The following is a 25,642-nucleotide window of genomic DNA, read 5'->3' as shown; positions in this document are numbered from 1 at the left end:
TGGATGAGCCACTGCCTGGTCTCCCGACAGCCTGGGGTGGGCCTCGCAGCTCCTGACCACCCGCCCACCCCCAGGCCTGGAGCAGCGGTTTGAGCCATAGTGAGAGAAGTGGTCACTGTGGCCCACATCCCCTTCCAAACCCCAAGCCCTCAGGGAAGCCTGAGGTCTCCAGTGGGAGGCGCGTGCTGTCTCTGGTCTGGGCGCTGACTGTCTCATGCACACACACAGGACCCACGAAAGGAGCTGCCTGGGCCCGCATGCGGAGCTGGGAGGAGGAAGAAAAGAGCTCCTTGCTGCACCCCTTCCAGATGGCTCGGCAGGGACTAGGGAGCAGTGCCATCCATGGTGACTGTGGAACTGAGAGTACGCTGGTTGGACGGCTGGCATTTGGAAGCGGCCTAGTTTGAACTGGGCTTTCTACAGGGTCTGACACAATAATTTTTTCCTAAAAGTGTCATGAAGTTATTCATCCCTCATCACCCATTTATTCAACAATTACAGAGCAAGTGTCCAAAAACAGCGGGCTCTGCCAAAGAAACGGGAAACAGGCAGAAGAAATGTGACCGAGCCGATGTGAGAGCAGCCCTCAGACATAAATAAAAGCTGTTCAGAGTGACACTCATGCATAGTTCAGACAGTTCAGTGGAGTGGTCACAGCAGCCCCTGGACCTCGGTCAAACCTGGGCCTCCGTTTCCTCATCTATAGCAGGAGGCACTCAGTCTAATGCATATAAAGTCTAAAGTGCTGGACATGTAATAGAAGCTAAATGTGAATTTCCGTCCTAAGAAATGCGATCCCCTCATCTCCACACTCTTCATGCTTGTTCTGCTCTTTACTCCTCCACGTGCCTTTCTGCGCTCAGCTCAGTTCTGTCCCCAGGCACACCGTGTGAGCCAGGTAGGGAGCTTTAGACTTTCCAGTCTTCATGTTCAAAAAGTAAAAAGAAACAGGTGAAATTAATTTTAATAAATACATTTTATTTAACTCAACATCTATAATTGTACCATTTCAACATGTAATAATATAAAAATATGGTGGTATTATTACCTTGTTTTTTCCTTTAGTCTTTGAAATTTTTGTTAGTTACAGTAGTCTAAGCTTGCCTAGTGGCTGAGACAGTAAAGAATCTGCCTGCAATGCAGGAGGCCTGGGTTCAATTCCTGGGTTGGGAGGATTCCCTGGAAAAGGGAATGACAACCCACTCCAGTATTCTTGCCTGGAGAATTCCATGGATAAAAGAGTCTGGCAGTCTATAGTCCATAGGATCACAGAGCCAAAGACCATTGAACAACTTACACACACACACACTCACTCCAAGTCCTTCCTAAACAATAAAGTTGTGATTAACAAAAGCCATATGTATTATACTGTTTGTTTCTACACTTAAAATAATTAACAGTAAATACAATTAAAACTTCAGTTTCTCCTGGCACTGGCTGGGCTCAGTTGCCACACTGGACAGCATAGTCTTGGGTGAAATGTTCTTTCCTCTGGAAAGTCCTCCTACCCTGAAGCTGAGGTACTTCTCTGGCATAGCATTTATCACAGCTCTGATTTAACTGGCAACCAGTTACATAATTTCCCCATTAGACAGTAAGCTCTGCAAGGGCAGGGGCCTTGTTCTTGTTCACTACTGTAAGTGACAAGAGCATAGTAGGTGCTCAATGAATGGTTGCATCAAAGGATGGGATGGGTGGATGTTTGAATAAATAAACAAAGAGGGAATGTGAACCATGGGGATAAGGAAAAGGCAGAAGCACCACCAAAGAGAAAGCAGAGATGACTTCCTGGAGGAAGTGACTTACCTTCAAGGGCCCCTGCATCTGCCCTTCAGCTTTAGTCACGCCATCTGCATGGCAGGAGGAGGCTGGGGACACCAGGGCTGGGCTGCAGGGTCTGGGTAGCCATGGGCCTCCTACTTTGTGAGGCTTAAAGAGAAGTGGGGAGATTGGAGTCCTCTGGGAGATGGTTTGAGGAGTGCCAAGGTACCCACAGGGCTCGCCCAGGCTGGACCACATGCCCACTGGGGGAGGCTCAGTTTCCTCTGAGTGGAGCCGAGTCAGTCTTCTTCCTGATTCCAGCACCCAGGACATGGCTGTCCCCCCGGCTGCAAGCTCCACTACCTAGGGGGTCCTCCTAGGGGCCTCATTGTGAGTGTGGGCCCCAGTCCTGGCCTATGGGCTGGGGGACCAGAGACAGACAGAGATGCCCTAGCTCCTCCGAAAGGGGAATGCGTGGTCCCTAAAATCCAACCTCTTGGACCCACAATCTTTCGCTCTCAACACAGGTTGGAGGGGCTCAGACTAGTGTAAACAGCCACTCATGTCACACTGCCACCCCTCCGGACACTGCTCTGTCTCTCCTGAAGACAGTCACTTGACTCCTTGAGAGCAGGGACACTTTCTTGTCCACTGATGCCCTGTCTGAGTGTTCAGTGTCCAGCGCAGCGCCTGATACAGAATGGCTTGTGAGAACATGTGTTTGCTGAATCAATTCATTCCCTTAGCAGTTTGTACATTCCTACAACTCAGTAGAGTGCCAACTGTGCCAAGTGCCCGACAAGGCCCCAAGCAACTGAGCAGGACAGGTCTCTACCTTAAGGGAGCTACATTCTAGAAGGAAGGCTGAAAACAAAGGGGCCAGTGTGCAGTGTAATGTCAGGAAAGTTAACACAATGTGAAGTGAAAGTTGCCCAGTCGTGTCCAACTCTTTGCTACCACATGGACTTATACAGTCCATGGAATTCTCCAGGCCAGAATGCTGGACTGCATAACCTTTTCCTTCTCTAGGGGATCTTCCCAACCCAGGGATGGAACCCAGGCCTCCCGCACTGCAGGTGGATTCTTTACCAACTGAGCTATCAGGGGAGCCCTTAGCACTATGAAGCAAAGAAGGTGGTGGGGAGAGAGAGTGAGGCGTGTGTTTGGGACAGTGCAGAGGAAGACCAGGATCCAGGGGAAGGGGCATGTAAGCTGAGACCTGGTCATAGGGAGGAGGGGCCTTGGGGGGACCTGGGGAAATAGAAGGATGCACCCTGCATGGCAGGCGTGAGTGGGGCTTCTGATCAACAATAAAGTCACTGGCAGAGGGAGGGGCAAGCAATCATGAGAGAAACCACAGGGCCTGACCTTGTAGGTCATGGTAAAGAGGTGGGATTACAATCCGTGTGCAACACACTGGTGGGCTGAGAGCAGAGGTGTGGGAGGATCCAATCTGTAAATTAAAAGCACACTCTGGTGGCCAGGGTGAGGATGGAGAGGAGAAGGTCAGGGAGGAGGCAAGGCGGGGACAGGAAGCAAGAGGCCACTGTGACTGGGGACAGTCAGACACAGGAGTCTGGAGCCTGGGGGAGAAAGAGGGATGGTGGGGACAGGGGATAGAACTGGCAAGTTGTAAACGAATAGTCACCAACATTGCATAGGATGAGAGCAACTTCAGAAAGGACTGAGAGGAAAGTGGGGGAGGGTCGCAGGGCTGAGGTTGTGATCTGGCTCTGCCATCAATTCCTAGGGCGACCTTGGGCCAGCTCTCTGTGCTCTCAGATTCTATAGCTGGGCACGGATGGCTTTGGGCCAAGTGATCTCTAAGGACCTTGTTCCTTGAATATTCACGGGCCTGGTTTCACTTCCTGCACTCTGGAGTCCCAGCCCAGGCCCAGGCCTCATTCACACCATGTCTGCTGAGACTGCCTCCCAGGCAAAGAGCCAGGGCTGGTAATGGTGGATGTCCAAACTCTGCGATTGCCCAGGGCCTGTGCTCACAGGGCTCATAACTGATTTACTGCTCTGCTGTCGCCGTCTTGAAACACTTAATACTTTGGGAACATGGGGCCCTGCATTCTCAGTTTGCACAGGGCTCTGCTGATTATGTGGCCTGTGCAGCCACATGCCCTTGGCCTCCTGGGGTGAGGGAAGGCACACATCCCAGAGGTTTTAGGCATGATGCAGAGGGAAGCAGGCGTCTCAAGTTGCTATGTATCAGGACCAACTGAGGGCCCTCCCTGGACCCCTCTGTATCATCCCGTTCCTGACATCACTAGCACCACCTTCCTACCACCTCTCCAGGCTCATTGACATCCCACAAATCCCAACAACTTCTCTGTTCCGGGAACTGAAGAATTCAGCCTGAAGACCTAAATTGAAGACCTGAATTCAGAACTGGAGACCAAGGCCTTAACCCCAAAAAGTGGCTTTGATGATAGACTTTTAGGCTCCATGCATTTAGGTAGGGCACATGTGTGGGAACAGGGGAAGTAAGTGAAACCCAGTGATGTGAGGTGACTGCTTGATACCAGCAAGCGGAAGGGAACCAAAGAGGAAGTGACTGGGGCTCATTTCACTTGAGAAAAAGAAGGACTTTCTAACAATAATGCTGTTTAGCAATGAAGCTTCAACTTTAGGTGGCCACTTCCCTTCCCAGGGGTTTAAGTATAGAACTCATGTCAGGGATGAAGATTCTGGTTGAGCAGCTCAATTGGAGAAATGTTTTTCAAACGATGTTGTTGATCAGTTGCTCAATCGACTCTTTGTGACCACGTGGACTGCAGTCAGGTTTCCCTGTCCATCACAATTTCCCAGAGCTTGCGCAAACTCAAGTCCATTGAGTCAGTGATGCCACCCAACCATCTCATCCTCTGTTGTCCCCTTCTCCTCCTGCCCTTAATCTTTCCCAGCATCAGGGTCTTTTCAAATGAGTCAGTTCTTCCTCTCAGGTGACCAAAGTATTGGAGCTTCAGCTTCAGCATCAGCCCTTCCAAAGAATATTCAGGGTTGATTTCCTCTAGGATTGACTGGTTTGATCTCTTTGCTTTCCAGGGGAATCTCAGGAGTCTTGACCAACACCACAGTTCAAAAGCATCAATTCTTCGGCACTCAGCCTTCTTTATGGCCCACCTCTCACATCTGTACATGACTACTGGAAGAACCATAGCTTGGACTATAGGGATATTTGTAGGCAAAGTAATGGCTCTGCTTTTTAATATGCTGTCTAGGTTGGTCACAGCTTTTCTCCCAAGGAGCAAGCTTCTTTTAATTTCATGGCTGCAGTCACCATCTACAGTGATTTTGGAGCCTAAGAAGATAAAGTCTTTCACTGTTTCCATCATTTCCCCATCTATTTGCCATAAAGTGATGGGACCAGATGCCATGATCTTAGTTTTCTGAATGTTGAGTTTTAAGCCAGCTTTTTCACTCTCCTCTTTCACCTTCAACAAGAGGTTCTTTAGTTTTTCTTCACTTTCTGCCATAAGGATGGTGTCATCTGCATATCTTTTATTGATACTTCTCCCAGCAATCTTGATTCCAGCTTGTGCTTCATCCAGCCTGGCATTTCCCATGGTGTATTTTGCATGTAAGTTAAATAAGCAGGGTGGCAATATATAGCCTTGATGTACTCCTTTCCCAATTTGGAACCAGTCCGTTCTTCCATGTCTGGTTCTACCTGTTGCTTCTTGACCTGCATACAGGCTTCTCAGGAGGCAGGTAAGGTGGTCTGGTATTCCCATCTCTTGAAGAATTTTCCACAGATTGTTGTGATCCATGCAGTCAGAAGATTTAGTGTAGTCAATGAAGAAGAAGTAGACATTTTTCTGGAATTTTCTTGCTTTTTCTATGATCCAGTGGATGTTGGCAATTTGATCCCTGGTTCCTCTGCTTTTTCTAAATCCAGCTTGTACATCTGGAAGTTCTCAGTTCATGTACTGTTGAAACCAAACTTGAAGGATTTTCAAAGCATCAACCATAAAGAATTCATAGGTCATGAAATTAATGTGGTGGACATAATCCAGCATTTTTTAATGGAAAAGAAAAAGGAAGAAGATGATGGGGAGTGGACGGGAAGGGAGAAGAAATCAATATCGGGGTTTATCCTACATAGTTAGGGAAAGTATTCTTTCTTAAAACTTAGAGTGTGTGTGTGTGCGCATGCATGCACATGAGCTCTGGATGGCAGTATAAAGTGTATTACTGACTGTGGGTGGTCGTCAAAAAGATTGAAAGCCTCAGGAGGTTGATCTCTAAGATCCTTTCTACTTTGTAGTTATGTGAGGCAAGGTTTTTAGATTTTATGGATGAAATTATGAGACTAGGATTCTAAGATTCATTTATTTCTTTTTCATCCATTTACTTCACATTCATTTAATACCTCTTCTATGCCATGCTGGGTGCTAGGGAGAAAGAGATAGATCATAATCAGCTTCTGCCCTCAAGTCAAGTGATGGAGACAGACATTTAAACAGATACTTATAATGCAGCATGATAAGTGTCTCAGCGAGCACTTAGCTAAGTTTGGTACATATTTCACCCAGTCCTATGATGGAGGTGCTTTTCTCAGCACCATTTTGCAGATGAGGAAAAAATCAAGGTCAGATGGTTATACGAAAAGTTCATCAAGGTCCCCCAGTAGAGCCATAATTGAACTCAAGACCCCTTGTGTGCAGCGCTGTATTTTTAACCACTGGTCTGTGGTGGAGAGGGCACGAGTGGGGGTGAGAAGGCTCAGGGAGGAAGGGACTGGCTGGAGCAGCTGAGGTGGCGTGAGGGAGAGGTGAGGACAAGTGCCACAGCACAGGAGACGCTTGAGTTAGGTTTTGAAGGAAGAATAGGAGTTTGATAGCTTAATGAGGTGAGAAAAAATGCATTCATTTTCTCAAGAGACAGCCCAGAAACCATGCTGAGAACAGGAAAGACTGTGGGATTTAGAGCAGGCAAATTTGGTTTGAATTTTCATTACAGTGTTTGCTAGCTGTGTGACACTGGGCAAGTCACTTAACCTCTCTGGTCTCATTGCTTCTAAATCAAGGTTATCATGTACCTGATGCATCTGGGCTTCCCAGTGGCTCAGTGGTAAAGAAGCCGCCTGCAGTGTAGGAGATACAGGTTCGATCCCTGGGTTGGGAAAATCCCCAGGAGGAGGGCATGGCTACTCACTCCAGTATTCTTGCCTGGAGAATCTCATGGACAGAGGAGCCTGATGGGGTACAGTCCATGGGGTCGCAAAGAGCTGGACACGACTGAGCAACTTAGCGTGAACGCACATGATGCATCTAAGCATTAGCACAATAGGAGCTTTGTGTTGATTACAACCCATTGATGAAATTTCCTTGAGTTTGAAACCTAGCCCTGCACTTACCCTCTGGGTCACCCTGGTCCAGTTGCTAACCCCTTCGTAACTCAGTTTCTTCATCCTTAAAACAGGAAGAATACCACATAAGTGTATGAAAATAAATCAATACATGTGAAGTGCTTAGAAGAGTATCAGGCACGAATCAGGTGCACGGTAGGAACTGGCTACTGTTAACACTCCCATATGCTACACATGTGCTAAGACCTTTATAATTGTATTCATTAATTAGATTAACAAATGATTGTTGAAGTGCTGCCATGTTTCAGGCAATGCTCAAAGCGTACCAGGGAATCTCAATTAGTTTACCACGTGGCTGGACCCAGAGTTTGTTTTCTGCAGGGAGTGGGAGGGAGAATAAGATCTGGATGGGAGGTGTGATAGGGGTGAGAAATGGGGCTGGAGGGGTGGAAAGGGCCAGGTAACAAAAAGTGTTTTATGTCATGTCATCCTGTAAGCAGTCGAGAGCCCATGGAGATTTTCAATCTGGAGAATTTTTATTCTTAGGGAATTTATGCTTCCCTAGTTGCAAAACTCTGAGTCTATGCCAAAGTCTTTATGATTCCAAGATTATGGTCCTCTGAATTTTGTGACCCTTAATATATGTTACTGTCTGTGGTAGATTGATATAAAAAAATGGTCACAATAGGGACTTCTGGTTTCAACGCCAACATGTAAAGAACTTGAAAGTCATTACTTCTATCTTTATAACAAGAAAGAGAGAAGCTGAAAATCAATGGCTTTTCTTGAATCCATCACAGACATGGGCCTGCAGGGCAAACACCACCCAAAATTATGGGGAGTCAAGTGAACTCACCGAGATACGGCACCCAAGACTGGCTTACCCAAGCAATGTTATGAGTTGGTGGAACACTTAAGGAGTAATCGTGATGAACTGCTGAAGGCTGAGTGTGGCTAACATAAGAGTGAGAAGCTTCTGAAGACTCCAGTGATGGGGGTGGGGAAGACCTAGTATTTTTGTAGATTATTCCTCCAGGAACATCACCAGGCTCTAATGGACAGGATCCGAGAGAGTTCCCCAGGTATCTCTGGTAGGAGAAGGCAAAGAGCAGTCACGGTGATGACCTTCTGGATCCTTCTCCCTAATCTCCAGAGTAGAGGATTATGCCAGAGAGCAATTCTGAGACTTCACCCCTGCTCAGGCAAAAGGAACTCTGCAGCGCTCCAGCCCTCTCCAGCCTTCCTGTTTCACCTAAGGGGGAAAATGTATGTGTGTATACACAACATAGGAGGTAGGCTGGGGTGTTGCACCTGGGTGGGAAAGGGACCAGAAGCAGCAGGACGGCAGGAGCTTTACCTCTAGAAGAGGAACAGCAACACTTGTAAAGGCCACACCCCTGAGATGAGCTGTAGGCCCACAGAAAGACTGAGACTTAACTGGAAGATTGGGGAATGCCTTCCCTTCACCCTGCTCTACTACCACCACACCAATAAGGCCCCAGTATAAATAAGCACAGCGGATTACAGCTGAAAGAGTGCTACAAAGAGCTGCAAGATACAGATTCTCTGAGGAGACATTCAAAGAGATGCTCCAGGGCCAAAAGGAAGGAGAAAACAAGGACACAAAGGACCGTGAAGCCCCAGGTACATAGAGCTACAAACAAGCATTAAATGTGGCCCAAGTCCTAGCGATAATTAACATCAATCCTCACACTAAAGGTCTGCATTTATTATCCTCTACAATATGTGCAACTGTTAACAAAAATTTACAAGACAGGATTGCTATAACAAATTGCCACAAGCTTGGTGGCTTAAAACAACAGAAATTTATTCTCTTACTCTTCTGGAAGCCAGAGACTCAAAATCAGCCTTACAGGGCTGAAATCAAAATGCCACAGGGCTGAGCTCCCTTCCTTGCCTTTCCCAGCTTCCGGCAGTTGCCAGAATTCCTTGGCTTGTGGCTGAATGCCTCTAATCACTTTCTGCATGGTCACGTCACCCTCCCCTCTTCTCTCTCTGTACCAGATTTCCCTCTGCCTGTCTCATAAGGATGCATGTGGTTGCACTTAAAGTCCACCTGGATAATCCAGAATAATCTTTGCACCTCAAGGTCCATTCTTTAGCCTATCACATATGCCAAAAGGCAAGAAAAAATTATAGGTTGAAGAGACAAAACAATCACTAGAAGCAGACTCAGATTAACCCACGTTGAAGTTATCAGGCAGGGAATTTAAAACAACTACAACTAATATGTTAAAGATTCTAACGGAAAGACATTTCCCAAGATATCATATGTGCCTAGTTGCTCAGTCATGTCAGACTTTTTGCAGCCCTGTGGACTGTAGCCTGCCAGGCTCCTCCATCCTGAGGATTCTCCAGACAAGAATACTAGAGTGGGTAACCATTCCCTTCTCCAGGGTATCTTCTTGACCCAGGGATCAAACCCAGTCTCAGGCATTACAGGTGGATTCCTTACCATCTGAGCCACTAGGGAAGCCCAAGATACCATGTATTAGACCACGAAAGAAGTCAACACACTTTAAAAGATCGACCTTATTTGGAGAAAAGATGGTTTTTTAAAAATTCCTGCTGGAACAATTAGATATCCATATGCAAAAAAGAAAAGGATTCCCAGCAGATATCTTCTACCTTACATGAAAACGAAAATGAACTCGAAACACACCATAGATCTAAATATAGAGCACAAAACAGCCGAACTCTGGAAGAAAAGACAGGAGAAAACCTGATTTACTTTGGGTCTGATGATACGTTTTTGCACACAATACCAAAAATGCAATCCACAAAAGAAGAAAAAGGACAAGATGGACTTTATTAACATTTTTTTTCTGTAAAAGACAAAGTGAAGAAGATGGAAAGACAGGCCACAGACTGAGAGTAAATATTGGCTAATCACATATCTGATAAAAGAATCATGTCCACAATATGCAAAGAACTTCTAGAACTCAACAATAAGAAAACAAACACCCTGACTTAAAAATGGGAAACAGATATGAACAAACATTTCACCAAGGAAGATATACAAGTGGCAAATAAACACATGAAAAGATTCTTAGCATCACATGTCATTAAGGAAATGCCAGCTAAAATAAAAGGTAAATTGAAACAACTATTACATACCTACTAAAATGATCACATTCCAAAAAATATCGGGCAGTATCATTTTTGTGCTGATGTGCTGATGAACATGCGGAAGAGCAGGGACCCTTACCCACACTGGTGGGAATGAAAAATGGTACAAGTCCTTCAGAAGACAGTTTGGCAATTTCTTATAAATCTAATCATATATGCACCATATGATGCAGCAATTGCACTCCTAAATATTTACCCAACTGATTAGAAATGTTATGTCCACACAAAAGCCTTTATACAAATATTTATATAGCAAATATATATTTCTAAAAAAGCTGGAAGCAACTAAGAAATTCTTTAATAAGTGGATGGATAAACAGTGGCACATCCACACTTTGGAACCCTCCTTAGCAATCTAAAGGAACAACCTATTAGACAGAGAATAGACTGGTGGTGGCCAAGAGGGAAGAGAGATGGGGGAGGGATGGACTGGGAATTGGAGGTTAGTAGATGCAAACGGTTACGTACAGAATGGATCAACAGCAAAGTCCTACTCGATAGCACCAGGGACTAGAATCAATATCCTGAGGTAAAGCATAATGGAAAAGAATATTTCAAAAAATATATATGTATAAATGAATCTCTTTGCTGTACTTTCATGTAAAAGCAAAAATTAACACAACATTGTAAATCAACTATACTTCAATTAAAAAGAAAAGGAACAAGCTGTTAATCCACACAGCAGTATGGATGAATCTTAAATGCATGTTGCTAAGTGAAAGAAGTCAGACTCAAAACATTACCTAATGTTTGATTCCATTTATATGGTTAAGAAAAGGGCAAAACTATAGAGATGAAAACCAGATCAGTGGCTTCCAGGGACCAGAGACAGGGCGATGATTAACCAGGTGAAATACGTGGATATTTTAGAGCTGTGAAACTATCCTGTGTGACATTGTAGTGATAGGTACACGACCATCCATTTGTCAAAACTCATAGGAGTTCACAGCACAAAGAGTGAATCTGAATGTATGCAAATGTTATAAAAGAATCCAACTACATTACAAATGTATGACATAAACTCACTGAAGGGTGTGGGGAACAGACGTGCCGACATAAATAACTATAGAAATAACTGAAAACAAGAAAACTGAAGACCAAAAGAGCTGTCCACAGCATTGTACTTTTATTGGTAAAGTTACACTTCATGAGAGTGTGGGTTGGCAATTCTGAAACTCCTGTTCATGTGCACTAGAATTGAACAATGAGGTAAATAGATGGCAGATGGTGGGAGCCAGGTTTCTTACCGCTGAAGTGGGGATGGGGAGCTTAGAGATAAGCAAGGAGAGAAGAATAGAATGAACTGTATGAATGAATTCATGTGGGAGACATTAACATGAACTCATGAACGTTAACATGAACATTTAGCTTAACACAATGCTAATGGATAGATGCAGAAATAACTATAGTTATGGGCACATACAGGCTCCCACCACTTGCTTGTATTTCCTAGCTCTGTCCACTGAGAGTGACCGCAGGTAGCAACAAGCATGCTCAGCACTCAGATCTTGGCTTCTAATACCATTCTTAATAAAAGGAACTGGATTCCTTGGAGAAACTACACGGATATAATATACTATGGAATAAACAAATAGCAGAAGAATTCCAAGTAACTTCTGTAGATTCTGCCCCCTCAAAGAGATAGAGAATAACTCTCCCTCTCTTAAGTGTGGGCTGTGCGTAGTGACTTCTCACAGAAAATAACATGGAAAGGGAAAAAGGGTGATGTCCCAGCGGAGAAAGCTGGGAAACACTATCTCAGGCAGGTGACTAAAATTAACATCATTAATGATTAGCAACGCTGATGGCATGTTCTCTTGATACACTGTGCTTAGAATGATGCTTCACCTCTGAGGTCCTCTTCTTGAAACCTCATAGCTCCATTCTAATCATGGGGAAAATACCCAACACCTAAACTGAGGGATAATCTACAGAAAGTCTGACCAGTGCTTCTCAAAATCATAAAAGTCATCAAAAACAAAGAAAGTTTGAGAAACAGTCATAGCCAAGAGGAACCTAAGACAGCATGATGACTAATTGTAATATGACATTCTGGATGGGATCCTGGAACAGAAAAAAGTACTAAGGAAAAACTAATGAGATCTGAATAAAGCATGGAGTTGAGCTAATAATAATGTGTCAATATTGGTATCAGTATTAGCTGTGACAAATGTATCACAGTAATACAAGATGTTAACAATAGGGGAAGCTGTGTGTAGGAGTATATAGGAACTCTCTGTACTATCTTTACAACTTTCTGTAAATCTAACCATTATAAAATAAAAATATTAATTTAAAATTAAAAAATAATTTTTAATAACCACAATAGTTCATGTCCATGCATCATACTGTTTATGATTTGACTTTGCTGCTCCTCCCTTGGACAAGTGTTTTTCATTTCCCCACTTCTTAAATCTGGCCTGTGACTTGCTTGCACCAACAGCATAGGATGGGAATGTAATGCCAGTCACGGAGTTTCCAGAGGACTTACATGCTGCTGAACGATGAGAGACATGTCTCAGGCGCCCTTTTACTCCAGCTGATAACTAGCCAACTACCAGACATGTGACTGAGCTCATTCTTCCTAGATTAGCCAGCCCCCAGCAAGACCCACCCTCTGATCCAGGCAGAAGAGCCAACACAAAATTAGCCCAGCCTGACCCTAGCCACCAGTGATCCATATGACCAATAACAAAAGCTTTTTGTTTAAAGCTGTTTGTTATGCATCAATAGCTGAGTGATTCACTCATGCACAACAGTGTTTATACAAGAGTATTGTTGTAACGTGATTACTAAAGATTGGGAACAGTTTAAAGGCTTGTCAATAGAAGACTGATCAAATAATTATAAGATCAGACAATGGAATATTATGCAGCTGTTCAAAAGAATCAGGCAGTTCTACATGAATCAATACAGAACAAATACCATGATACATTTTTACATGAAACAGCAACATACAAAAGAATATTTGGAAGAAGCTACTGATCCTGTAAAATATTTGTATTTGCATAGACTTTCTGCTGGAGGTTACACAAGAAACATGACAACGGCTCCCTTTAGGAAGAGGAACTGGATGGCAGGGGAACAAGAGTGGAAGGTGAGAATTCCTTTTCACTCTACAGTCTTTTTTTATCTTTGGAATCATGTAAATGTGTTGTCTATTCAAAAATAAATAAAAGCAGAATGAAGAAAAAACAAAAAAACTCCCGTGCCTTTCAAATTCAGTCTTTTATTCTCTTCTCCCAAGATTTCTGAGAGATCCAGCAGGACCACAAACAGCAGAGAGAGAACCAGGCTGTATTTTCCGCCTCCGGCTTCCAGAGAGTCTCCACCGCGTGCTAAGTGAAGCTTGCTTCTCTGATTCCGTTGTTTGCCTGTTTCTCTGGGTCTGCACAACCCTGCCTGCCACTAGAGGGCAGCCTGAGGCTTCCTTCCTGACAGGGAACCGTGGAGGGATCATGGGCCGCTCTGAATAGCGCGCTGTCTCCAAAGGAGGCTTTCTGTATTAAATTAAATAATTATAACAATAATAATGAGTTTCAACTAGGCAGAAAAGCGTCCCAGAACCTCACCCCAGGCACCGGACCAGCCAGCCATTACTCTTCAGTTCACAGGAAGCCTGTGCATCTTCTGGGGTTTGGGGGTGGGGAGGGAGCACGAGGGAAGAGCGCATCTTTACTGGTTCTGTAAAGCCCTGAGGGTATTTGGACCTTTAGGTTGCTAAAAGACTCTAAGGACATCTGGACGGTTTGCCGCTGACTCCCTGTAAACTGGAAGTGGTGACTGTAAGAATGAATTAAGCACTTAATTTGTGACAGTGACTGATCTAAGCACCCTACAGACTATCCCATCCCCATTTTACAGATGAGGAAGCTGTGGCCTCAAAAGACAAAATAACTCGCTCCTGACTACACAGATGGCAGTGTGGGCCGGAGTAAGATTTGAAGCCAGGTTTCCCTGGTTCCCGAACCACTGCTCTAAATGACTTGCCTCCGAGAGCAGCGGCTAGGTGGGATTTGCAAAGAGCTGGCTGAGAAACAGCGTGGGGAGGGACATCCGAGCCCATATTCACTGAGCCCCCCTAGGTGCCAGGCGCGCATCCTTCGGGTAGACTGCGTTCTCCTGGGGTTAGGCCCTTGTTCACGCTTGCGCTCCTTCGCATGAAGGAGCCAGCGGGGGCCAAGACCAAGAGGGAGACCCTGGGGTAGATACCCCAGGGGCAGTTCATCCGTTCCAGGGTTCCCACGCCTCCGCAGAGTACAAACGAGTTGACAGGAGCCTGTCCCACGAGGTCTAAGGAAGGGTGTCCTCTGGGCCCGGGAGCGCAAACAGGCCGTCTCAGCAAACGGAGCTCTTGTTCTCATGCAAATACCTGCGTTCGTGCACCGGGAGCAAGAGGACGGGCCCGCAGCTGATGCGGGCTGTAGGCAGCTTTCCCGCATTCCCTTCTGTGGGGCCTTGAAAGACCTAAGCGCTGGAAATCAAAGCGCCGCGACGTGCCGCGCCGCGCCGCGCCGCGCTGGTGGCATCTCAGCGCCACCCTGCAAGAGGGGCCGCCGAGAGAGCCCGGCAGTTTGGTGGGCTCTCCCCAGTAGGCCCTCGCTCCCGACCTTCTATCGCTGCCTCAGCTTCCCCATCTGCACCGGGAGATGTTCAGAAGGGCTGGGCACAGTGCCTGCTCCTTGCTGGAATCCTTTTATCCAGGCACAAGGAGGCGTTTGCCTTTCAGAAAGAGAAGAGAGGCAATAAACAAGTAAAGAAATAAACAGACAAGATAATTTCAAATAACAAGTGCTAATAAAATGGCAAAAAACAAATAAAGTGCTAGTGCCAGACTTCTGTTCTAAATGCTATAAATATGTGTGGTTTGCTCCTCCAATCTCACAACAGACCCGAGACAGAATATTACCCCCTTCCACCGATGGGAAAATGGAGGTTGAATCAACTATTCAAGGAAATTGAGAGGTTGAACAATATATTCGTGGCAAAATAGGCTGAAGAATTTACTCAAGAGTCCAGTAGATGGTGGAGACCAGCTTTGGACTCAGTCCTGCTCCAAGGGTGACCTTTTAATCACTCCCTCTGCCACTTCTGGTCATGCTAAGGAAGATGAAAAATTATAAAGAGAGCACTGGGCTAAAGGAGAACTATGCTTGGAAAGGTGTCAGTGAACATCTCTACATCCCAGGGCAACTAAGCTGAGGCCTGAAGGAATGGATACAGCTGTGCAAACAGCTGGGTGGTCCAGGCAGTGGGAACAGCCAGGGCCAAGGCCTGGAGGTGGGAGGAGTGGACTCTACATTTCACAAATATAAGGAAGGTCAAGGGGGCTATAGTTCAGTGAGGAAGGGCAAGAGTGGTGGGTGAGCAGACTGCAGGTAGCCAGAGGCCAAGTGGAAGAAACTTTGCAGGTCTTGGCAAAGAGCTGGGGTTTTATTCCAGATTTGACAGGAAGTCACATTGCTATTATGGCTGCTAAAGTTTTGTGTGGATAATGGGTTGGGCTAGCCAGTACAGGCCCCTCCTGCTCTGCCAGGTTTGGGCTGGAGGGGGAGGTTGATCACTCAGGTCTTAAACACACCCTTCTTGCATCTGATCTCCTGGTGTCTAGGAGATTCATGTTGGCATTCACCAAGTCCCTAGCCCTTGGTCTCCAACACAAATTTGGAGATGTCAGATCAGCTAAACCCTCATTTTACAAGTAGAGGTGAGACTGAGGCCCAAATGGAACAGGGCAGGGGCAGTATCTGTTTCATACACTGATACACATCTACTAACAGGCCTCAGATCCAGGTAGGGGGCCCTGCCGTTGTCCCTGGCTCTCATACTTTAAAGAGCCTCTCTCTGGCTCCTCCAGCTGCATATGTCCCCACAGGGCCAAGGGGACATGCCCGCCCGACTTTACTCCCTTTCTAGACACACTCTGGGGTCCCAGGATTCTTAAGCTCCCTTCCCAAGGGTCCAAGCTGATTCCAGGGCCTCTGCAGGCCTCTTCTGATTTGTTGTCTGGAAGCAAAACACTAGGCTCAGGATGTAACCAATAGGTCAATCAACCAGCAGGATGGAGTACGGGTGAAGGGAGCTTGGACAGGCAGCCTGGAGTGCATGTGGGTCTACACAGTGTGGCAAGGAGCCAGGAGTGAGAAGAGAGAAGGGAGAAGGCATCTGGGGAGCCAGGCACTGGGGCCCAGCTCTGCCCACCACCACTTGACATCTCAGTCTGAGGAGTCCAAGATTTCCAAATTGAACCTGGCCTTCCAGGTAGTCATGAAGTTATATTCCTTGAGGAGAAGGATAGAACATTTTAAAAACAATGTATTAGCTTGATATATAATATTTAAATATTTAAATTTTGGGAGTGAGTGGGCCCCAGGCCCCACCAATATCAGGAGTGGGTTTGGCCTAGAACATAAGAGAAATTCACTATTTATCAAATAGATGGATTAATCTCATTTAATCCTCACACAGACTCTACAAGGGAAATAGCAGCATCTGTGTTTTATTGATGAGGAAACTAGGCTTGGAGAGATTTAGTGACTGCCCCAATCCATCACATTAGAAAAGAGAAGAGTTGAGCCTCAAGCCCTAGTGTGGCTGATTCCAAAATCCTTTGTAATTGGTTCATGATGAGTTCGCACCCATCTCGAACACCTATTGTCTTGTTGGATAGAAGCATTGTTTATATACATGAAAAAGGCCCCCCTCCTCTTGATTATTGCTTTATCCTTTCAGGCACTTGGGAGGTAAGGGCAGGAGCTTAAGTCCAGTTGAACAGTTTTGGAGAAACTGAGGCCTTGAGCAATAACCCAAGGTATCATCAAGGCTTTAACAAATAGAGTTGACCTTTCTTGTGTAACAAGCAATTGGGAGGTGGCCAGACCAAGGCTAATGTAATTGGTGCACCATCCTCAGCAAATAGCTTCCATCTCATCCTCTGTTCTGGTTATTTCTGGTTTTATAATAAACAACTCTCAAACAGTAACCATTCTATTATTTTTCTACAGCTTTGTGGGTCAAAAATTTGGGCAGGGCTCTACTGGGTGAGAAATATCAACAACCTCAGATATGCAGATGATTTCCCTATAATGGCAGAAAGTGAAGAGGAACTAAAGAGTCTCTTGATGAGGGTGAAAGCGGAGAGTGAAAAAGCTGGCTTAAAACTCAACATTCAAAAAACAAAGATCATGGCATCCAGTCCCATCACTTCATGGCAAATAGAAGGGGAAAAAGTGGAAGCAGTAACAGATTTTATTTTCTTGGGCTCCAAAATCACTGGGGGCAGTGACTGCAGCCATGAAATCAAAAGATACTTGCTCCTTGGAAGGAAAGCTATGACAAACCTAGACAGCATATTAAAAAGCAAAGATATCACTTTGCCAACAAAGGTTCATGTAGTCAAAGCTATGATTTTTCCAGTAGTCATGTGTGGATGTGAGTTGGACCATAAAGAAAGCTGAGCACCAAACAATTGATGTTCTTGAACTGTGGTGTTGGTAAAGACTCTTGAGAATCCCTTGGACTGCAAGGAGATCAGACCAGTCAATCTTAAAGGAAATCAACCCTGAATATTCATCGGAGGACTGATGCTGAAGCTGAAGCTCTAATCCTTTGGCTATGTGATGTAAAGAGCTGACTCATTGGAAGAGCTCCTGATGCTGAGAAAGACTGAAGGCAAAATGAGAAGAGGGCAACAGAGGATGAGATGGTTAGATATCATCACCAACTCAATGGACATGAGTCTGAGCAAACTGCAGGAGACAGTGAAGGACAGGGAAACCTGGTGTGCTGTGGTCCATGAGGTTGCAAAGTGAGATGTGACTCAGCAACTGAACAACAATAACTGGGGGATCCTTCTGATCTGTAAGCATCAACTAGCCACTTTTCATATTCAGCTGATGATTTTACTGGGATGCCGGTACTTTCCTGGGATGACTACAGTGCTAAACTCAGCTGGGTCCCCCTCCCTTTCTATGTAGTCCTAGGGCCTCTCCAGGTGATCTCTCCAGCAGAGTGGTTTGACCTTGCCAACAGCAGCGTCTGGATCCAAAAAGCCATGGCAGAAGCTGTCAGTTCTCTTAAGGGCAACACCTAGAATTGGCAGAACAGCATTTCCACTCTATTGGTCCAAGAAGTCACAGGCCAGCCTAGATTTAGTGAAGGGAAAAATTGTCTCAAGTTGACTCTTCCTCTTGAAGGAAAGAGGGTCAAAGAATTATCAACCGTCTTTAATTTACAAAACAGCTGCTTAAGATCCAGTCATCACATCTCAAATTCCAGCCAGCAAGGAGGAAGAGAGGAGTAATGTGTATACTCTCTCTTTTAAGACATTCTCTAGAAATCACATAAAACATTTCTCATTGGCAAGAGAAATTCATGGCCATACCTAAAATATGAAAAGGAAGCTAGGAACTGTAATCTTCATGCCAGGCTGCCACGTGCCCAGATAAAATTAGGAATTCTATTGACTAAGGAAGAGAGGGAGAGTGACGATTGAGGAAAGACTGGAAATCTGTTTCATTGTTGGATTTTTTGCTACTAACAGCCAAACACATTCCTAATGGACATATTTCATTTTCAGTCTTCTTCCTCCTAATGCATCCTCTACCCTGTCACCAAAATAACCCTTCCTTTTTAATCATTCTTTTATGTTTCTAAAAGGTAAATCTCTTAATCATCCCCATGCCAACAGCAAGTGTCTGAAGTTTTTTGTGTGGGGGCCATGGGATTTTAATGCCTAAAATAACAACAACAGCTTTTACCACACACCAGGCACTACACCAAGCACTGTATGAACATATCTTACTCGATCCTCACAGTAACCAAATAGGAGAGGACTGTATTGATACATGAGGAAATGGAAGCCCAGAGAGGTTAAGTGACTTGCCCCAGGTCACACAGCGAGTAGGTTCAAGATAAGAATTCAAATCCTTGTCTGTTTGATTCCACGGGTGTGCTGAAAAGCCTACATATGTGAAGCCCAGGGACTGTTGAGCGATAATCAGCCTGGAGGATAAGTAAGGCCCTGCTTTGTGTGTGAGTGTTAGAAGAGGAAAACCTGAGCCAAGAGCCTGCAGATACCCCTTCCTCCCTGCAGTCCTTCAGTCAGGGAACCTGCATCAAATCCCCGTGTTTGGCAGGCATACTGAACTTCGTGAAATTAAACTGGCACCTGGAATTCATTTCACTCCATTTCCTCTACACCCTGTAAGAACCCCAGGTCATGGGTAGGAAATTTTACACAATTGTTTAATTGTTAAGCAGTGATCAGGGCACAAATCCAGCAAAGCCCTGGCTTCTCTGGGCCCAATTACATGAGGCACCTTCCAGCTCTGAGGTTCTCCGTTCTGACCTCAATATGTTCTTGCCTTTAATTTACCCTGTTCAAGAATCTACAGTGGCTCCCGATCCCCGTGGATTCAGCTTTGCCCTGCAAAGGGGATGGAGAAGGGGAAAGGGACAGACAGACCTGGCTTCAAATTCTGATTCTGTCTTTTTGGTGACCCTCAGTTTCTGCATCTGTCAAATGGGAGGGATAATTCCCAGTTTACTAACTTGTTGGCACTTGTTGAGGACCACGTAGGACGAGGGATAGGAACGGCCTTTGTAGACCAGAGCCAGACAGGATGCAGTCTCCACTTTAGCAGATTGCATCCTTGGAGCGCAGGGCCAGCTGAGGGGGTGTGGGGTTGGGGCAGTGCTACACCTTCTGGGGCGTGGGAGGGCTCCTGCCTAAGCCTTGCGGAAGTGGCCAATGGTGGGCGTTTATACATAGGTGCCCTGTCAGGGGCACAGTGAATCAGAGCAATGGTTTTGGATCCAGACAAACCTGTGTTTGAATCCCAGCTCTATCCTTACTAGCTGAGGGACCCTAGAACCAGAAGGTAACTTCCCTGTCCCTCTATATTCACACCTATGTGACGGGATAGAAAAGACAGCCTATCTCATTGCGGTTTTTTAAAGAACTGAATGAGAACTTGCCTTTAAAGCATCTAACTTAGTGCAGATAAACTGTCCCCTGAGAGTAGGAGCAACGGCGATGAACACTTTTTGAGCTCTAATTAAACACTATACTGTGTGTTCATTGATCAGCTTACATACTCTTCACCAATGTAAGGTTGAATACCCAGCTCAAGGTCACAATAAGTGGCGAAGGCTGGGTTTGAACCTGAACACAGGCAGTCTGCCCCAGAGTCCACCTTAATCCATGCGCTATTACCATGTGGACTTTATATTCATACCCAATAGTGCCTCCATAGCCACCACAGCAGCTGATTGGAGCAGGAGGTGTCACCTGAGCCAAAGGCTGCCAAAATATAGGCCAGCTGGCAGCCACTGGTTTGGCCTGGTGCAAAATCTCCACGCAGCAGGGCTGAGCGCAGTTAGCTAAACCAATCAGTACCAATTGGTCTAGTACTGGTACTGTGTTTGAATCCAGATCTGAGAGTTGGAGAAATGCATAAAAACCGAAAGACCTCATAGGATCAGATATTACAAAGACTGTGTGAAGACACAGAGACTCTTACATGAAGGCGCGTAAGTGAAGACAAGAAGGGGGCCTTGAACTAACTCAGCCCCCAGAGCACTGGCAGCTGAATGATTTGCAAGTGGCTAAACTGTCAGTGGGTCTGGGGAGACTGCAACAGCCTTCTGCTCTGTGCTCACTTTCTACAGATGCTCGGCACTCAGCAGCCAGGTAGCTCCCGCTAAAAGGGGATGCTCACAGCCCTGTCCCCAAACATGAGGACCAAGGAACTAGTCAAGGAAGAATTATTTCAAATAGTTGGGAATTTCTTCTGAAGTATAACTTTTTTCCCTTACTACAGAAGTCCTTGTGTCCCAGTTGTTGGCTCTCCTGCCAAAACTTGTCCTAGCCTGAGAGCTTGGTGCTGGCGCTCTACATTCCCACCAGGGATCCGCTGTCACAGAACCACTGGTGAACAGTGCTGGTTTTCCAGGAAGCTCCCAGGGAAGCTGGGTCCATTACTTCCCACATACACCTCAGCCTCCCCCTGCAACGGGGGGCATCAGGTTGGTAATTGATGAGACTGGTAACAGATAAGAGGGTCATTGTACTAGTCTCTCTACTTTTCTGTATTTGAAATTTTTCTTAAAAAGAAAAAAAGGAGGGGGGGGGTGTTTTCTCCGATGTGCCTTCTTCCCCACACATCCTCAGAGGATTTCCTATTGCCCCTCTCTGCCACCATCACCCACAGCATAATTTCCCGCTTCCCCTCCCCTCTGGTTTGACTGAGAGAGCAGTTTAGCTCCACTTACTAGCTGCCTGTCAGTGTACCAGAGTCATCGGGGAACACTCAAAAGCCTTTGAGGCCCAGTTGTCCCCCCAAGTCCCAAGATATAGAGCTAAATGGTCTTTTGTGGGAGTTCTGGATGCTGAGTGTTGGCAGATGCTCCCCAGGTGATTCTGGCACTTTCTGGAGTTGAGCAGCCATCTTGACAACCCAGAGCCATCCCTGCCCTTTAGCAACAGCTTTTGTTACCTGAGCCCCCACTCTCACTCCTGGGGGTCCCACCACACTGGCCCTAAGTGACTTGAGGAGTTGTTTCTTCCAAACCCAGACCATGTGCTTCATTCACCCCAGGGTGTCTGCCTGGATGGCTTTCTTTACCTTATGCCGCAGGGGTTCACATCTTGTCACCATTTGGAAAGTGCAGAGAAGCACCTAGGGGCCCACCACAGCCACACTACAGGCCCGGGAATTCATGAATAGAAAGGATCCATTGTTGCCAGTCACTTTAAGGGAACAGCTGAAAAACACATTCAAAGGATCCTGAGATAATGAGTATGCTAATGTGATTTCCATTGGGTGCTTGTGCTACCTCCAAAATCGCTGTCAGAACTTCCTCATGGATTCAAAGCTTCCATTGAAGTCAATGGGGGATTTGAGTTAAAATAACATCAAAGTTTTTACTTGAATGGACAAAACTGGGGAGTTATGAATTAAGGGTTAGCTTGAGGTTGGCCCTGACACTGCTGACCTTGAGGGGAAAGCGCAGGCACTAGAGGCTGTGAGTGGAGCTTCTGGCCAGGCTGGGCAGCCCCTTGGGTGGGCTGAACCAGCAAGTGTTAAATGAAAACCTGATCTCCACTCACTAGGTGGAGGACCTTGGGCAAGGCAAACCGTTCCTCTGACCGAGTCTCAATTTTCCCATCTGTAAAATGGCATGGATGAAACCTATCTTGCAGAGTTGCTTCCAGGATTAAAGAATTATGTGTGTGAGAGGAGTCAGTTGTGAATAAAAGAGGTGAACTCTGTTATTACAGTGGAGTTACCATTCTAGTGGGGAGACAGATACCAAACACAAGAACAGATTGTTAACAACTAAGTGGTTGTAAGCGCTATGGAGAAAGAATAGAGGAGAGACCCTTAAGGAAAGAGTTTTGGAATCAGACAGACCCAAATTCAAATCCAAGCTTGCCCCTTGCAGCTATGTTACTCCTGGGAAAGTGATTTTATCTCCCTGAAGTTCAGTGAGATCCATTGATCATTCATCCACCCACTGAACAAATATTTAGAGTTCTGCCTTGCGTCAAGCATTCTTTCGAGTGCTGGAGGGGCCACAATGAATAAAACAGACAGAAATCTTTGTGCTTAAGAGTTTAAACTCTAGAGGAGAGAAACAGACACCAAGTAAACATACACATATCGGGTGATAAAGGAAAATAAAGCAAGGTAAGGGGATAGAGAATGATGGGGAGGGTGCTATTGTAAGTAGGGGGGTCAGGGAAGGCCTCTGTGAGGAGGTGACATTGAAAAACAGAAGGGAATGAGCCACGTGGACAGAACATTCCCAGGGGAGGAAGAGCATTCCCAGGGGAGGAAGCAAGAGCAGAGGCCTTGAGGCAGTACTGTGCATGGGGTACATGGGTGCATGGAGATAGGGGGGCCTAGAGAACCAGAGACAGGTGCATGAAGAACTGCGCACAGCGTGTGACTCTAAGTAGGAGTTCAGTAGATAGTGCTTATTGTCTGTGCCCCTTTCATGAAAACTGGGGCAATAGGTCACTTTCCACTATCATAAAAGTTCTGGGGATTCTCTGTGGATCGACAGCTTTTTCATTTACTTTTCTTCTCCTTTACTGAGTGAGAACCAGCAAGTCAAGCTCCTAGTCCTGCAAGCCCACCTCCCTGTCTCTAGTCTGAAGCCAACAGGAATGTCTGACAGGTGGCACTGGTCCTGGGGGTGGGGGCCGAGCGAATGAGGGTCGTTAGATAATAATGGCGGTGTCTTGAATTTCCTTCCTCTCTGCAGCTTCACAAATTAGATGCCCTAGAAATGCTGTGCCCCTCGCCAAGATGCACCTCCATCTGGGGTGGAAGGCGACATCTGCTAAACAGCTGCATCTTATTTGAGAGCTGGCACTTAATTAAATTACTCAGCTCTGGTTGGCGCAGGCAGAACTGAGCAGCAAGGGGCAGGCCCATCGCAAGCGTGCCTTCCACCTCTCCCAGAGTGTGCCTCCACACACCTGTTGATTCTGTTAGGTAGGTAGAACAGGGAAAAGGAGTCCAAAACGGCGGTGGCTACAAGACAAGGAAGGGAAACGCCAGCAAAAATGACGCAAAAGAAGGTCCGAGGACCGGAGGGAGGACCTCAGGTGAAACAAACAACACTCCTGGCTGGCCCAGTTTACACAGGACCGGCCCAGGGAGAGAAAAACATGTAAACAGAGGAGCCAAAGCCAGCCCTCTCTCTCTCTCTCTCTCTCTCTCTCTCTCTCTCTCTCTCTCTCTCTCTCTCTCTCTCTCTCTCTCTCTCTCTCTCTCTCTCTCTCTCTCTCTCTCTCTCTCTCTCTCCCCCGCACGCTGGGGCGTTCTCCTCGTGTCTTTGGATCGACGTGCCCTCACGCCTCGAAGATGGATTTTCTTGCTATCTTCTAAATAAAATAGAGCTGTAACACTGAACTGTAACACTGATTTGTCTAAGAGCTATAACACGGTCTATCCAAGACCTGAGAGCTGTGACATGCCGAGGGGGCTTTAATGTCCGTCACTCCAAATCTTTGTTGTGATGAGACAAAGAATCGAGGAACATACACTCGCGTGACAATTCCACCAACCTGGACATCTCCACGTTTCAGTACACACCGTGCTCTCTCAGGCTACCCCCTTGCCTTTACTCACGCTGCCCCCCTACCAGGGACACTCTCCTGGCTGCCCACTTTCCCTGTGTCTTTCAAAAGGTCCAAGCCAAACATCAACTCCTCCTCCATGAGGCCTTTTCCAGCTTCCCAGGCTCAACACATTTCCGTGAGCTTGCACCATATTTGGTGAGTTTCTTACCTGGAGCATTCGTACCATTATTCTGCAGCGTCATTCACCCTGCCGGTCCTTGAGCTCCTCATGGTTAGGAACCATGTTGTATTCATCTTTGTGATTCCAGCATTGTGCCTAACTCCCCATAGACCCTTGATATGTGTTTGGTTAATAAATGGATGGATAGAGGGAAGACTGGAAGGAAGAGAGAAGGAAAAAGGGAGAGATGAACAGATGGATTCACTGCCACCATTTAAGTCTAAGCCACCATTATTTCTCAGTGGGACAAACACCAGTTTCTTACTGATCTTCTAGTTTCTACTTTTCCCCACAGTAGTTCATTCTACTCAGAGTGCTTAGGAATCTTTTAATTACAGAATTTACATTATGTCACTCCTCTGTTTAAAACCTCCCAGGAGCTTCCACATTCCTAGTCCTGGCCTACAAACCCATATAGGATCCAGACCCTTCCTGCCCTTCTAATCTTACCTCCTTGTTTTTATGTGTTCCAACAGCTTTGGGAACCAGCCAAGCTCCCTCTCACCTCAGGACCTTTGCATCTGCTATTCCCTCCACCTGTAATTCACTTCCCCTGGCAGTCTGTCAACCTGGCTTTGTCTTAGTCCTTCAGACCCAGCTTTACTGCCATCTCCTCACAGAGGCCTTTCTTAATCTCCTAGAAAATATCTACCATCTTGATCCCCAAAGCAAAGGGTGTCTGATCCATCCAAAGAGGGCTCTGACTGCTAAAACCCAGCCAGCTTCCCAGAGCGTCTCCCTCACCTGGGATGGCAGTTCAGATCCCTTCTCAGAGATAGCCACAAGCCACCCCTTCCCCCAAGGCCTCATTCCTCCTCTTCATCAACTGAAGATGCTTCATGAATGAGCTTGTCTGGAGCTGCTGCAATTAAACCATCGGAGCAACATTGGACCATTTGTTTACTATGGCACTTAGAGCTGGAATGGCTTGTTGTTTTGATGTTTCTATTTTCAGCTTCGTTTCCTAAGGGTAGCAGGAGAGGGTAGGCAATGAATCCTGGTCTATTCAAGCAAAAAGATGTTTCAGTGAATCCTAGCATTTCAAAGTCACAAAATTCTAGAATCATGGTCAGAGAATGTGAGAGCAGTAAAAATC

Source organism: Capricornis sumatraensis, chromosome 15, assembly GCF_032405125.1.
Source record: "Capricornis sumatraensis isolate serow.1 chromosome 15, serow.2, whole genome shotgun sequence".
NCBI classification, from domain to species: domain Eukaryota; kingdom Metazoa; phylum Chordata; class Mammalia; order Artiodactyla; family Bovidae; genus Capricornis; species Capricornis sumatraensis.
Note: the sequence above shows the minus strand (reverse complement) of the source record.